Below are 16295 nucleotides of genomic sequence, written 5' to 3' on the forward strand. Positions count from 1 at the left end.
CCCTCCAATTTGAATAATAAATTTCCCCAATCAGATCTACAATCTGAAAGTTATTCCCATTTTTAGGCACTAGGTTCATTGACATACACAGAAATCCCATTGTAGAATATTCAAATCATTTCCTACCACAAAGATTAATAGCTTATGTTGAAGAGGACATTGTCCTCTCCAATCTGAATCAAAAATCTCAGCAATCAAAGTTTCCTACCAAAATTTATGCCCCATTTACTAATAGCAGGTCATGTGGACTACATCGAGATGGCTAGTTAGAAAGTCAAAAGTAAGGCCCGTGATGAAGAACTCTAGAGGGAGATTAGAGACTCCATCTCTATGAATGATGAACCAAGATTAGCACATGATTACCATGGTGATATGCAAGAGAAAATGCTCGACACGGATCCCTACAACGTGCTCAATCACACCCTATGTTAGCATGAGCTTTGTCACATGGAAGGACATAATGACATGGTCACCAACCACTGCCAAATGATGTCCAAGTTTGATGAAGCAATTGAGAAATTGGCCCTCTCAAACTTGAGAACTCAACAAACCTTGGAAAAAGTCACCAATCTAGTTGTCAACTCGCTACAGCTTCATCCCAAGGGAAGGCAAATGACTCTAGGCCACGAATCTAGATGTCCACCACCTCAGGAGTCATTGCATGGTCCAAAGGGCATAATTGGTGCTAAGGCAATCCCCCCTTCTACCTACTATGAGATTGGTGAACTCTCTCATGCACATGATGACCCTATATTGAGCTCCCCCATCAACCATGTAGCCACCAACACCCCACTCAGGCCCTCTCCCACCCTTTGTAGAAACTCCCCCACTCTCCCTAGGAGTCCCCCATGCAACATATATGAATCAGCCCCATCATGGATAGTATGGTACCAATGGCCCACATGGCAATCATGGGAAGCATGGCTATAATGGACTACATGGAATAAATGCACCATATGGCATGTATGGATGGCAAGGTATGTATGGACATCATGGGATGTATGGATAACAAGGGTTTCATGGGCAACAAGGCCCTCATGATCTACGTGACAAGATTATCCTCACTAAGTATAATGGGGAATCTCCCTCACCATTAGACTTGGAGGAATGGATGTCCAAGTTGGAGTCCTACTTCAATATCTATCACCACATTGATGATCATCAAATTATATTTTCTTCTCTCCACTTGGAAGGATTTTCCTACACATAGTGGCACTATATCAATCAAGAGAATCATCAGTTTATTGATTGAGAAGATTTTAAAATGCATATGGTCCAAGTATTTGTGTCCCCTCTGGAAAAAGAGCACTTGGCAAGATGGTGGTATACTCTTGACCAACATAACCTCACTATACATGAGTACACAAATAATTTTATGAACTTGACCATGTATGTGGAGAGCATTAGTGATGATGCTAAATTACACAAGTATATCTTTGGGTTGGAACCAATCCTATCGGCAGATATCATGGCCCAAAATCCTACCACACTATTTGAAGCAATTGAACTGGCTAAGAGATATGCAAGGAAGTACCACACCAAGCCTATCGGCAGATGTCATGGCCCAAAATCCTACAACACTATTTGAAGCAATTGAACTGGCTAAGAGATATGTGGTGGTTTTGGAGGCACCTTTATGCCTAATAATAGCCCCCATTCATCCCACCTTTCATACCAAAAGAAAATCAGGCACTTCTGGGACAACATTGGCTCTAGTATTGAGAGTAAGTATGGTGAGAATATATAGTCTAGTACATCACTTTCCCATGGCTCTAGTGGCCAACATTTCATTTCTTCATATATCATGAAGGAACGGAAGGAAAAATGCCTATGCTTTAAATGTTGGGATACGTGCACTCCTCACCATGCCTCCAAGTGCCCTTAGAAGACAACTAAGGTCAAGGTCCATCGCATGTATGTCATAGAAGATTAGCCAAATGATGAGGATGAACTACCCACTAACCATGTTGAGCATGTTGAGGATGTGGATCATGAGCAGTTCTATGACTCGAAGGATGGGTTTCATTTTGACCTAGGTAGCTGTCCATTAGAGATACTTGATCTAACATCCCACCTGCCTACCACTTCTCTTTGCTCCATCTCCTTGGATGCTTGGATGGGTTGTTGGAGTACTAGCACCTTGTGTATTCAAGGTAGTATCCATGGGAAGCATGTCTTCATCCTTGTGAACAGTAGTAGCACTCATAGTTTTGTTAATAAATCAGCCATTGATTAGTTGAAATGCAACCCTACGGAGTTACACCACCCCTTGAAGGTCCAAGTAGCAAATGGAGAAGAAGAAGTCATCACACATGTATGTCCCACACTCCCCTTATGCTTGATTGAAATTTATGTAGCATTGGGTGACCTAATTGCCCTAAATATGGGCCCCATTTATGTTGTCATGGGTTGTGATTGACTAAAACAATTGGGGAAAATTGTTATGGACTTCTCTCGGCTCTACATGGAGTTTGAGATGCATGGATAGTTCATCCGTCTAGAGGGAGTTCAATATCATTCTGATTTTCAGCTCATTATAGCGAAGCAACTCAAATGAGATTTTAAGAAATGCTCATAAATCTTTGTCTTGCAATTGAATAACGACAATTCAGGTCATCCCTCTGAAGTATCTAATGATTCAACCTTAGAGGCCTTACTTGAGGGGTACATTGATCTATTTTAGATGATTACAACCCTTCCCCCTAAGAGACAAGTGGATCACCCACTTGATTTAGAGTCCCATTTGAATCCATTAAACAAGCCATCTTATAGACTCTCCAAGTGTGAATGTGAAGAGGTTGCAAAGAAATTCAAGGATCTATTAATGATGGGTTTCATTGAACCGGGTTCTTTCCCTTGAGCATCCCATGTCTTGTTAGTCTAGAAGAAAGATGGCTCTTTTTGCATGTGTATTGACTACAAAGACTTGAACAAAATCATAGTGAAGAATTGCTACCCCATCCCATGAATTGATGACTTGCTGGATGAGTTGAAAGGGGCATGCTTTTTGACTAAGATTGACTTATGCTCTAGCTACCATCAGATTCGTATGAGGGAGGGAGATGAGATCAAAACAGCCTTGAGGAATCATCACGGGCTTTATCATTTTATAGTGATGCCTTTTGGGCTGACTAAGTCCCCTACCAAATTTCAAAGCCTCATGAACAAAATCCTTCAATCCTTTCTCTCCAAGTTTGTGCTCCTTTTCTTTGATGATATCTTCATTTATAGCAAGTCACCAGAGGAGCGCTTGGCACATGTTTGAAGGGTGTTTGAAATATTGAGAGAGCATCCAATCTTTACTAAGGAGAGAAAATGTATCTTCATGCAGATACTGGGCAGTACTTGGGACACATTGTGTGCAAAAAATGGTATACCGACTAACCCAAAGAGGATGCAATGTATTAGGTACTGGCCCACTCCATCCACAACCACTTCATTGCATGGCTTCCTTGGTCTATCTTCATTTTATAGATGCTTCATTAAGAACTATGCCACCATTGCAACACCTTTGACTAATCGATTAAAAAAGTAATCATTCTTTTGGGATGCCACTACTGATCATAGCTTCAAGCAGTTAAAGGGCATTCTTACTTCCTCCCCCATCCTTTCCCTGACTTCTCTAAGCTATTTACTATTCATTGTAATGCCAGTGGGTGGCAGGGGTATTCATGCAGTATTGCTACAAGAGCATGGTGTGATTGCATTTGAGAGTCACAAGCTTGATGAAAAGGAGATGCAAATAAATGTGTATGACTAAGAGATGATGGACATCTTCCATGCTATCAAGAAATGGAACCATTATGTGTATGGCAGCCACTTCCAAGTAAAAAGTGACCACTGAGTCCTCTAGTACTTCTTGACTCAGTCCACTTTGACGCCTAAGCAAAGGTGTTGGGTGGCAACATTACAAAACTATGAATTTGACATTTCTCACACTTGAGACAAATATAATATAGTGGATGATTCCTTCTCTCGAATGTGGACATGCAGAGTATCCTCTATTTTAGAGTTGCATAGTGATTGAATCAAAGAGCTTCAAGAAGCTTATCTGTTAGATGATCACTTTAGCGACATCTTCCAGAAATTACAACATGGGGTCATGGGTGAAAACTCCCAATATCAGCTAAAACATGGCCTTATTTGGGGTCCCATGGGCAAGATCATCATCCCACACATTTTTCCCTTCACACATAAGATCATGAAAGAGATGCATCCTTGCCCCACTGCTAGTCACTTGGGTGTTTTCAAAACATATGATAGGATTGCCAAGAGCTTTTGTTGGAAGGCTTATGGAGGGATGTGTAGGGCTTTGTGACCAAATGTGTTCCATGCCAATAGAATAAGGACAATACACTTAGACCCACTGGCCTCTTGTAGCCCCTCCCTATTCTTGAAGGAAAATGGACTCATATCACAATGGACTTCATCACTAGCCTTGCTGTAACCAAGAAAGGGTGGAACATTATATATGTGGTAGTTGATCGCCTCACTATTACTACCCACTTTATCCCCACTAAGCCCCAATACATTACCTCTCAAGTGGCCACTCCGTTGATGGAATATGTCTTCAAGTTGCATGGTTTACCACATTGAGTCATAGTACATGATCGGGATACTAAGTTTATGAGCAACTTTTGGCAAAAAAAATTCACATCTATGGGTACCAAACTTGCCCCATCCACTACATACCACCCTTAGATTGATGGCTAGACTAAAAGAGTGAAAAAATGGCTTGAGACATATTTGAGACACTTTTGCCATGATATACAACATAGTTGGGATACATGGCTCCACTTGGCTGAGTTTGCCCACAATAACTCCACCCACTCTAGCATTGGAGTTTTCCCTTTTGAGGCCTTATATAAGTATAAGGTCCCCCTCCCTACAATCTTATTTAATGATAAGATAAACCTTTTGAGTTAATAGGCTGAGTTGGATTGCATGCAAGCCCTACTTCAGCAATGCAAAGTGAATCTTCAAAAGGCACAAATGCACATGAAACTCTATGTTGATGAGAAAAGAAAACATTTGGAATTATAGGAAGTGGAATCGATCCTCTTGAAAGTGCCTAAGTCCTACTACTCCACTCTCAAAGAGGGTAGCAATAACAAGCTCACCCACCACTTCTATGGCCCTTACCGGATCTTGAAGAGAGTTGGTGATTTGGCCTACTGATTAGAGCTCCCCCTACCACCAATATCCACAATGTGTTTCAGGTTAGCCAATTGAAACCCTTCATGGGCACCTCAGTGCACTATGTGGAATAACTTTCCCCCATGGATGAAGATGGCATTACTCAGTATATGCCTGAGGCAATCATTAGGTAACAAGATAAGAACTTAAGGTCTTGATCCATCAAGGAGTACCTCATCAAATGGAAAGGCTTACCTCTTAAGAAGCCTTTTAGTGCCCGACCACCATTGTCAATGAATCTCCTCACCTCCAAGAGGCCCAATGGATTGAAGACTAGCCAGTTATGCCCTTCGTTTGACCATCCTTTGTCTACTAAATGCACACTGTTTTAGAATAGTTTTGTACTTGTCCAAATCTTAGGCATGTGCATCTTACCTAGGCTGAAAGAACTAGACATAAGGTCTATTTTGACATGCGGCTATTGAGAGTGGAAAAAGACTGAATTTTTGATTGATTTTTGTTGTTTTTGAGGTCTGAATGGTTGATTTTTTATGGATTTTGAGTGATGTTTGGTTGTTTTTGGAAGTGTTTGAGAGTGTTTTGGATGATAATGATTATTTTTTGGAAGCTCATGATGATTCTTAGTGGAAATATGAAGCTTTGTGATGTTCTAGATAGGTTCTATTGAGGTTCTGATACCTTCTGTTTAGCTTCTGTTTTGTTTTGATTTTCTTTTGTATGAAGCATGGATTGATGTGATTGATGAAGGTTGAGGTCTTTTCAAAGCTTATTGAATACTTTTTGATAGTTTGGAAAATTTTTAGTATGAGTTATGAGAATCTGCTATTCTCTGATGATCTTCTATAACCCTATGTAGACCTTCGGTAGAGCCTCTGTCTCTACTCTGTTCCTATTTTGTTCTGTTCAGTAGATCTTCTGTAAGTGTTCTGTAGAATGTATGTGTGACTTTGGGAAAGTTTTCTAGCTTTTGTAAAGGATGAATCTAAGTTCAAAAGAGCTAAAAAAATGGAAGAAGTATCTGCTGAAGACTGGAGAGTAGGCTGGAGTGACAGTGACAGTAGTGAGCTATGAAGAGACATTGTAGCGACTGTGGTGTCCTTTCATACCTCCCATACCTCTTGGGAGGTGCATCCACAACCTAAGAAGGATTATAAAGTACCATTCTTGATTATTTTAGTGAGGCTATGATGTATTATTGAGAGAGTAAGAGTATGTGAGAGAGAGAAGTGAGAGAAACTCAGTTCTATGCCTAAAAACAATGTATCCACTATGAGAGATAGAGAAAAAACTATGAAGACATTGAAGATGAATACTATGTGATTTATTTTTATTAAAAAGTGGTGTATTCCTTTGTGTTCTTGTTTTTTATGATGGATTTTATGAAGAAATGAAAGATTATGGTTGATTCTATCAAATTCGTGGGAGATATCTACTATGATACTACGTGAAGATTTGTTGTTTTCCTTGTTTTGGTCATCAAAAGAATGAAATAAAAGGTTGTTGATGTTACAAGATAGATTTTCTTGCATTAGAATCCCCTTTTCCTTGGTGTCTCTCTTGGGGCTCCAGCGGCATGCCCCATTTGAAGCGGCCTATCAAAAGTTTTGAGAATTTTACCTCAGTAACCTCGTCATGGACAACATGGTGTCCCTAGTCTTTACCCACCCATTTTCATTGTAATGTGGCTCAAAGTAGTACTCTGCACCCCTCCCTAAGCCCATCCATCACTCCAATCAACTTCTCCTTGTTCTTTAGGTTAAAAACCTTCCTGATGGGGACGGATTGTAATGAGCGGGATACATAGAAACTAGGGGTTAGACACCCAATCACTTTGACTGGTTTATATAAGGTGTAAGAGTCCCAGATTAGGGCAACCATTATTATGAAAAACATACTCTTCACCTTCATCTTCAACTTCCATGACTTCCTCCTTCCTTCTCCCCTCTTTTTTTTCTTTCTTTCTCCTCTTCTAGCCTTCTTTTCTCTTCTTCTTATTCTCTTTCTCTGTCTTTAGCTCTTTCTCCTCTCTCCCATCAACTTCATTTATTACAAGTGGTATATCAGCTAGGAAGAATATATATTTTAATGTAAAATTATTAATAATATATTATCACATTTGCAAAGGTACAAAAGGGTTCACGAGACATCTTTTGGACAATAATACATTTATTGTCTCTTACCTTACCTCTTTGTTCATAGCTTCCATGGTTTCTCTCTTGTTTCTCTTAATTTTCTAGTATTTTTCTCTCATAATTACTATTTTCTCTCCCATCTACTATTTTTTCTCTCACCTCTCCATTCTCTCCTTAACAAGTGGTATTAGAGCTTAGGCATTTGATCCATTTGATTTTCTCTTTTTTAGACATATTTTGTCCCATTTAGATAGTAGATATAGGAGCCGTATGGCAGGTACTTTAAAGCATTCTACTTGGAGGAGAGACTAAACTTCAAGCTATGATAAAGATCTTGGAGAGATTTAGTCAAACCATAGCCAAAATTTTAGGTCATGCATCCATTACAAGCTATTTTGAAGGTAACTTGGTAAAATAGGAGTTAATCAGACTTTAGAGAAGAATAATTTATGGTTACTTTCCAAAGAGAGGTTTCTCTTTCCCCTTTCTTCAAGTTGTTTTCAAGCTTGCATCATTTTCTCAATAGAGATCTTCTTCTGCTTTAGTGATCTTTGCTTCTCTTCAACAATGGCATGCATAATGTCTTTCTAGACTTCAAACCCTATAGGTACTATATCATTTTGTTGACTGTGTGGACAACCATGTGTGCAAAGATTAGCCCAAAATTTGTGTTGATCGTGTTCTTCATCATTTTTTCATCTCCTAGATAGCATTGATTGAGAGATTAAAGAATTGACAAGTTTTCATCAAATTTAAGTCCATCAATAGTTAAATTAGACCATTCATGGATTGCATTGCTTACTTGATTCTAAAATTGAATTAGAAGCTTGAGCTTGATTTTTCAGCATTACATCCAATCCTACCTATTATAGAACTAAATAATTGGCTAAATTTCTTATTATAATCTAATAATTTGTTAGTGATTGTTTGATTAATAGAGAAATATATTGTAATCCATTGTAAAGGGTAAGTCAGCAATGAGTCATTGTGTGGTAAGACCCTCTCTTTATTTGTTTTTCCAATTTCAATTCTATTGCATCTCATGGAATGAATTAAATGAAGATTTTAGTAATATATATCATACTAATTGATTAGTATAGCATATCACTAGCATTTGGAGATTCCCACCAAAGAGAAAGGTGGATGCAAGGGGAGACAATGGGACAATAGAGAGGTGACCCTCTCCCACTACTAAAGATGTTAAAGGGGTGCAATGAATTGACCCAGGGGAGCTGTGCCAACCTCTTGATGATTTGAAGACCATATGGGGAGCCAATCTTGCCATTCTATCCCTCACACAGGTACTATGAGTGGAGAATTGAATATTCAAGTACTCCCAAAGATTCAAGTCTCTTGAAGATCAAAACAAGGTGAAATATATATTTTATATCATGCATTATAAGGTGTATGTTAATATAGATACCATCTTCATCATTGGGATACAAATGTAAGTACTACACATTGCACATCGGTCTTATCTAGCTCCCCATAGGATTTGGAAGCCCTTAGGTACAACCATTTTTCTCTCAAAGGTAAAAATAGGGCTAAGAGGTTAAAATAGGGTATAGGCTTGACAATTCGACCTTAGGGGAGGTTGGGTTACACAATTTTGTGCTCTAAATGTGTTATAATGTGATGGAGCTTATATTAAAGAGGACATTGGTAGCTCTATTTTGAATTAAATTTTTTGGAAATTAGAGCTTTCTAGATCAAGTTATAGCCAATTTACTAACAAGGGGTCCTCTAGAGGATTACGCTACTATGGTAGGCTATAAAGGGAAGAGTAAGACCCATCATGAATATTGCTAACAAATTAGAGATACTTTAGTAAAAAATACACCTCAAGAAAGCTATGAAGAGCCTCAAATGTAAATATAACCTTTTGCCCTTAATCATATCATGTATGAACACGAGAATAAACATGCTCAAAGCCATATAGAGCTATTATCCACAATTGAGGAAATGGTTTTGTCTAGTTATCAAACATAGTCTTCTATTCAGGAGTTGGTGGATTCCACTATCCAAAAGAAAGCTTCAATTGACAAATTAGTAAAATCCAATGCAAAAATCATGAATCAATTGTCTCAATGGATGCAAATGAGAATGGGAACCAAGGATACTAGGGAGAAATCTCAATCAAATAGTGACCCATCAATTCACTTCACCCACCTAATCTTAATGGTCAAAATCAAGGAATTATTGGATGAAGAGGCATTCTCAATAATCAATTTGAAGTAGAAGAGACTTCACAAAGGAACGAGGACTATTTGGGCAACATGAATGGTGCTCATTTCCAAGCCTATAGGTTGAATTCCCAAGTTTCTAGAGGTCCTCTACCATTGAGAAGGCTCCACACCAGTTCTCAGCAACCTTTTGGAAAAGTACCATCTCATTTTGGAGGTACAATGCCTACTAATCATAATCACTCTATTTTGGGACAACAACCTTTTCATGAGAGAAATTTGAAAGATAAAATAATTTTGGCAAAATACAATAGCCAGTTGTCTTCACCATTTGACCTAGAGGAATGGATTTTAAAATTAGCTGATTTCTATTTTGATACATTTCCTAAAACTAATGATATGAAGATTCATTTTTTGTCATTACATTTGGAAGGTTTTGCACATACTTGATGGAGATACATTAATAATGAGAACATAATAGCAGAGAATCGGGATGTGTTCAACACAGTTATGGCTAAGGTCTTTGTTTCTTCTCTTGAAAAAAGAGAAATCGCCACAAAGATGGTATGGACTAGAACAAAGAGTCTAAGTATGCATAATTCTACAAATCAATTCCTCAATATCAACATGTATGTAGAGAGTATAAGCAATGAAGCTAAAATCCACAAGTACAATATATGGTTTAGAACCTTCTTTATCATCTTCTTTATTAACTCCTGTTATTGTACAAAATCCAACCATTCTTTTCAAAGCCATTAAGCTTGAAGAATGTTATGGAAGGAAGAATAGAAGAGATTCCACATTTTAGCATTCTTTTGGAAAGGAAAGGATTGGTTTAAAATAGGGACAAGTGTCAATGTTTATGGGAGAAATCATACACCAAGTGGGAGCTTTAGAGTGCCAACTTATCCATCATTCAATGCTTCAAGATCTCAAGGTAAATTCATGATGACAAATAGTCCAAAAATGGATTTTAAACAACGGGACTTGAAGCTACTTCAACCAATGCTAATTCAAATTCTATTTAGAGCTAATTCAATGCTTCAAGATCTTAAGGTAATTCAAATTCTATTTCTATGGACCTATACAAAGAAAGGAGAGAAAAATTACAATGTTTCAAATGTGGAGAGAAGTACACAACTGACCATTCAACAAAGTATATACATAAGAATGCAAAAGCCAAGGTCCATAGGAAGTTAGTCTTTGAAGATTCAAAGAATGATAATGATGAGACAAGCGCATTTTACCTACCATTGAAAATGAGGTTCTTTAAGAGGGAGTTGGACAAGAATAATTTTATGATCCTATTGACACTTTTCCTTTTGATCTGGGTGGTAGTATTCCTTTTGATCTGAGAGGGATTCTTGGTGAAACACATGCTTCTACTATTTGTTCCATCTTCATGGATGCTTGGATAGGTTCTAGGAGCCTTAATACACTCCATATGAAGGGTACCATTCATAGGAAGGATATGTTTATCGTGATAGATAGTGGCCCGGGGAGTCAGCCTTTATATAATGTGCATTTAAATAGTATTTTTAAAAGCCCTTTTTTAAAAAATGTGCACCATTTAATATATCCCTTTTGTGAATTTTGAAGGCAATATTTATATTCCTTTTGTAAATCTAAATTTTTAGATAAGGTTCATTTTTATAATCCCTTCTATACAATTCAAATAAAAACACAATGCCACACTACTTTATGCTGAGTTTTTTTATGATAATCCAAGTTGAATATCCAAACATCATAGAAATGTTTTAAATTCGGAGTTGATAAATATGAACAACTAAAAATTTATAGCTACCCACCCACATAAGGGAATAAAAAACCCCAAAAACCAAAGCTCATAATATACTAGAAACTCGAGTATTGGCACAAAGGATCCTGAGACCTTGATTACAATTTCCTTATTCTTCCATTAATACACACAAAAGCACTAGAGTGTGGATTCTTGTACACTTTTACAATATTATATAAGAACAACCTACTAGAGGGAAAACTCCTCTTTGGGAACCATGCACAACAACCATAGATAATCATGGCCAAAATTGTCGGTGCAAGAGCCAAGGTAAGATACAAGGTCATGAGCTTGAGTAATAGATACACCAAAATATACAATTGACATATTTCAAATTAACTTAAGATAGGAAATGATATCAATTATACTTTTACGGAGATTTGGAGGGATTCTTATGTGAGTAAAAGTTTCTATTTGAAAAGGTGAATACATCCCATATAAGAAACACCCATTACACAGATTTTCTAGACCCATGGATCTAGTTACACAACATAAAACATAGATTTTCCTTTCAAGACCAAGACTATGGCTCGGGATTAGATTTTAAAGATTTTTTAATTGATATGAGTGCATCCCCTTTATGAAAGTGTCTCTAGAAACCAACAAATTTCCCAACTCAACCTTCACCATAGAAATAAGTGATAAACTAAAACATAAAGAATCCACATGAATTTTCAAGATAGCCCAATAAAAGCTTGTGATTATAGCCACCAATCCATGCTTGTAGTTCTTCCATGTGGTTGAAGACCCCATCTCTAGTGTACTTGCCCATGTCAAAGGGCCCAAAAAGATCTACTTTTTCAAAGGTTGAACAAGAAGGTTAATAGATATAAGAGGGAGGAGGTGAAGAATAACAATAAACAAAGGAGGATCGAAATGCATCACATCATCACTATGGCCTATTAGCATACCCCACTATCAATCAAATGATGCATTTGTATATATTTTATTATTGTTTAGCCATTGAAGTTTTTAGCATGGCAACAACATGCTACATTCATGCAAGGACTCCATATCAACAGTAAGTTATCAATTCTCCTCATACTCATCTTTGCTAGCGCGCCAAAGGGATAATCTCATGATTTACATGCAAAGTATGATATGATTCATCTCAAATCTTTGTCTCCATCTCACATAGCTAGATAATTCATTTTTATCCCCATACATCGCTTATGAAGGATTAAACTTAAAGTCTTTTAAATTCCCACATCCCCATTCACATAAGGATTTATCAACAAAATACATAAGCCCATAATAGTCAATATATTGTAGAAATTACACGGCATAGCGAACAGAATCTGAGAAAGAGATAGAGAGTACACAACAGATAAGAGGAGAATCAGTAAATTCTTTAACTCCAAACAACTGATACAAAGATGGCTCTGTCTACCCGTGTGCTTCCACTGCGTGAAGCTTAGATGGCAATCTAGACAGAAGATAGGTGAAGAGCTTAAGGCTAGCTGGAACAACAACTCTGACTGGGTGAAAGATGAGTGATCGATGGCTGTGAAAGGGTTTAGCTTTTATAGCCTACGAAGGCCGTGAGGTTGGCCTGACCGACCTACCATATAAGCCTCCACTAGTCGGCCAGGGAACATTCCATGGAATATTCCCTTTACCATCGGGCCGGGGGCGCTGCCCTCGGACCCCTGCCAGGGGGGCCAAAGATTTGACCCACAACGGTCACCTTTTTGCCATCCGGTCACATAGACCTCATCTGATATACAAGTCAGGACTCAAGCAATGTCTGGGCTCACATTTGGCTTCTCCTCATAATGGGGGCCTTACAACTTTGAGCATCATGGATCATTGGTAGCACCTAATGAGGGTGGGGCATTGATCATATCTAACACCCCCCCTCAATGTCCACCCATAGGTGAACTATCTCCTCGGCCCAATGCCGAGTCTCTGAAGATGAACTTAAAGCAGATCCCTCGTAAGTGCTTTGGTGAAGATATCTGCTCCATTCTCCTCTGTTGGACAGTAGACCAGTTCCACTATCCCATCCTCCATCAAATCACGCACATAGTGATACTCGATCTCTATATGTTTGGTGCGTGCATGAAACAATGGATTTTTGGCAATGGCAATGCAACTCTGTTTGTCACATCTCAGCACAGTTGGTTCTTCATCCTGCACTCCCATATGCCATAGAATCCTTCTCAACCATACTACTTCACATGCAGCAAAACAAGCTGCCTTATACTCTGCTTCGGTAGAAGACAATGCCACTGTTGGCTGCTTCTTACTAATCCAAGAGAAAATTCCTGAACCCAAAGAGAAACAATAACCAGAAACTGACTTCCTGGAATCATTGTCTCCTGCCCAATCTGAGTCACAGTTCCCCACAAGAGAAGTTTCGAAACTGTATGTGATTCCATAGTCAAGAGTTTTCTTCAAGTATCTGAGCACCCGCATCCCAGCCTTCCAATGACTCTCATGAGGTTTGTTTGAGAACCTGCTCAAAACACCAACAGCAAAACTGATATCTGGTCTGGTGCTACACAAGTAGATCAGACTGCCGATCAACCTCCTATACCTCCCAATGTTTGCTAGTGCTGATATATCCTCGACGGATAACTTTGCATTCACCTCCATAGGTGTAGCTATCTCCTTGTACTCGGTCATGCTAAATGCCTTCAAGATCTCCCATGCATACTTCTTTTGAGAGATGAAGATCTTTCCTGGCTCTTGCCAGACTTCAATCCCCAAACAATAGTGCAACAAGCCCAAGTCTGTCATTTCAAACTCAGAACTCAAAGCCTTTCGAGTTTGGTTGATCATATCTTCATAGTTACCTATAATAAGAAGTTCGTCCACATATAGGACAATCACTACAGACTTTTTACCATCCCTATAAACATACAAGTTAGCATCTGAGGCACATCTTTTGAAGTTTAGGTTTAAAAAGAACTTATCTATCCGCTGATACCATGCTCTCGGGGCTTGTTTAAACCCATATAATGCCTTCTTCAGCTTACACACTTTGTTCTCAGAATGGGGGGCCTCAAACCTTGGTGGCTGAGCCACATACACCTCCTCCTTGAGGTCACCATTTAAGAACGCTGACTTAATATCCATTTGGTACACTGGCCACTTCTTGTGGGCAGCCACTGCAAGTACCGTGCGAATAGTGGTCATTCTGGCAGTTGGGGCAAATGACTCTTGAAAATCAAACCCTTCAACTTGTGAAAATCCTTGGGCAACCAGTCTAGCTTTGTACTATTCTAAGGTACCATCAGCCTTGTACTTTACCTTCCAGATCCACTTGGTGCCAATAACCTTCCGCTTTGCTGGTCGATCCACTAGCTCCCAAGTGTCATTCTTCAGTATGTTGTCATACTCCACCTGCATAGCAGCCTTCCATGATGGATCTGCGAGTGCTTCTTCTAAGTCCGTTGGCTCCTTTAATTCTCTCATAATCTCAACCATCAAGGCCATATTGACTATGCGAGCACAAGCCCTCCTTTTCTCCTCTATTCTCTGACACCTCCTTGGTCCGTCTGCCTTCTCCTCAACAGATGCAGGCATAGGATTATTGTGGTCATAGAGCTGCTTCACCCAACACGGCAATGGCTTTTCCGGTGGGGTAATGTCAGGTTGGTGAACTTTTTCCTCATCATCTGAAGATGATGCTTCCTCCTCCTTAAGGATAGGGATATCTCTTGGGACAGGTTGATAGTGGACTACTTCTTCGCTTGATGATAAAGTGGAAGAACTTGCCTTCTCCTCCACTGTATGAAGCTCCTCCTTGAAAACCACATCACGGCTCGCGATGATCTTCTTTGTCTCTTGGTCATATAATTTGTAAGCCTTCTACTCATCACTATAACCCAAGAAGATACATTTTCTGCTTTTTGGTTGTAACTTGTTTCTCTTCTCATGTGGAACATGTGCATAACATTCACATCCAAAAATTTTGAAATGTGAGACAGATGGTTTCTTACCAGTGTAAGCCTCATGGGGTGTTTTTTCCTTGAGAGCCTTTGTGTAGCTCCGATTTAGAATGTAGACTGCAGTATTAACAACTTCAGCCCAAAAATGGTTAGGCAATCCCTTGCCCTTTAGCATGCATCTTGCCATCTCCACAATGGTGTGATTCCTGCATTCCATAACAATGTTCTGCTGAGGTGTGTGAGGCGTTGTCAATTGACGCTTGATCCCTTTTCTCTTGCAAAAGCCTTCAAACTCCTTTGAGTTGAACTCACCACCACCATCTGTTCTAAATTTCTTCACACTTTTCCCTGTTTCATTCTCAATAAGTTTTAGTCATTCTTTAAACTTACCAAAAGCTTGAGCCTTATCACGAAGGAAGTACACCCACATCTTCCTACTGTAGTCATCGACAATCAACATAAAATAAGAAGATCCCCCCAAGGCCTATGTAGGCATCTTACCACACAAGTCAGCATGCACCAACTCTAGAGGAGCTTGTGCTCTATTCTTGCTTTCTTGTGGAAATGCCTTTCTCTATTGCTTGCCCATCATACAAGCTTCACATGGTTCCTTCAATTCAATTATTATAGGTAGGTGAGCAACCATACCTTGCTTTTGCATCTCCTTCAACACTGCAAATCCGATGTGTCCAAACCTTTCATGCCAAAGCTTACTTGTGCCCACTCCAGCGGTGGCTGTAAGAGCACTTAGCTCATACAGGTTGTTCCTTCTTTCTCCTTTGCCAACAATTGTACTAGCACTATCAAGAATTTCTGCACATGTCTTCTTGAACCTCACTTCATGACCAAGATCAGTTATGGCAGAGATTTCTCCATTTGAAAGCTTTTTGACTTCACCATTTGCAGCAACAAAAGAAATAGTACCTGTGCCCGCAGCAGGGCATTTAGCATCATTTTCGACCATCACAGTGATGGATTCTTGTAGAGGCTGCATAGAACTGTATAGACCTTTCTTGTTGGTCATGTGAAGGGAGGCCCCACTATCCAACACCCATGAGTCAATGGTAGATTCTTCTTGTGCCGAGGAGCACACTTCCTCAATGGGGTCGCCATGAATAATTCCAACTCT

The sequence above is a fragment of the Lygodium microphyllum genome, chromosome 18, assembly GCF_053477565.2.
Source record: "Lygodium microphyllum isolate KBCC chromosome 18, Lygodium_microphyllum_v1.1.10, whole genome shotgun sequence".
Taxonomy (NCBI): Eukaryota; Viridiplantae; Streptophyta; class Polypodiopsida; order Schizaeales; family Lygodiaceae; genus Lygodium; species Lygodium microphyllum.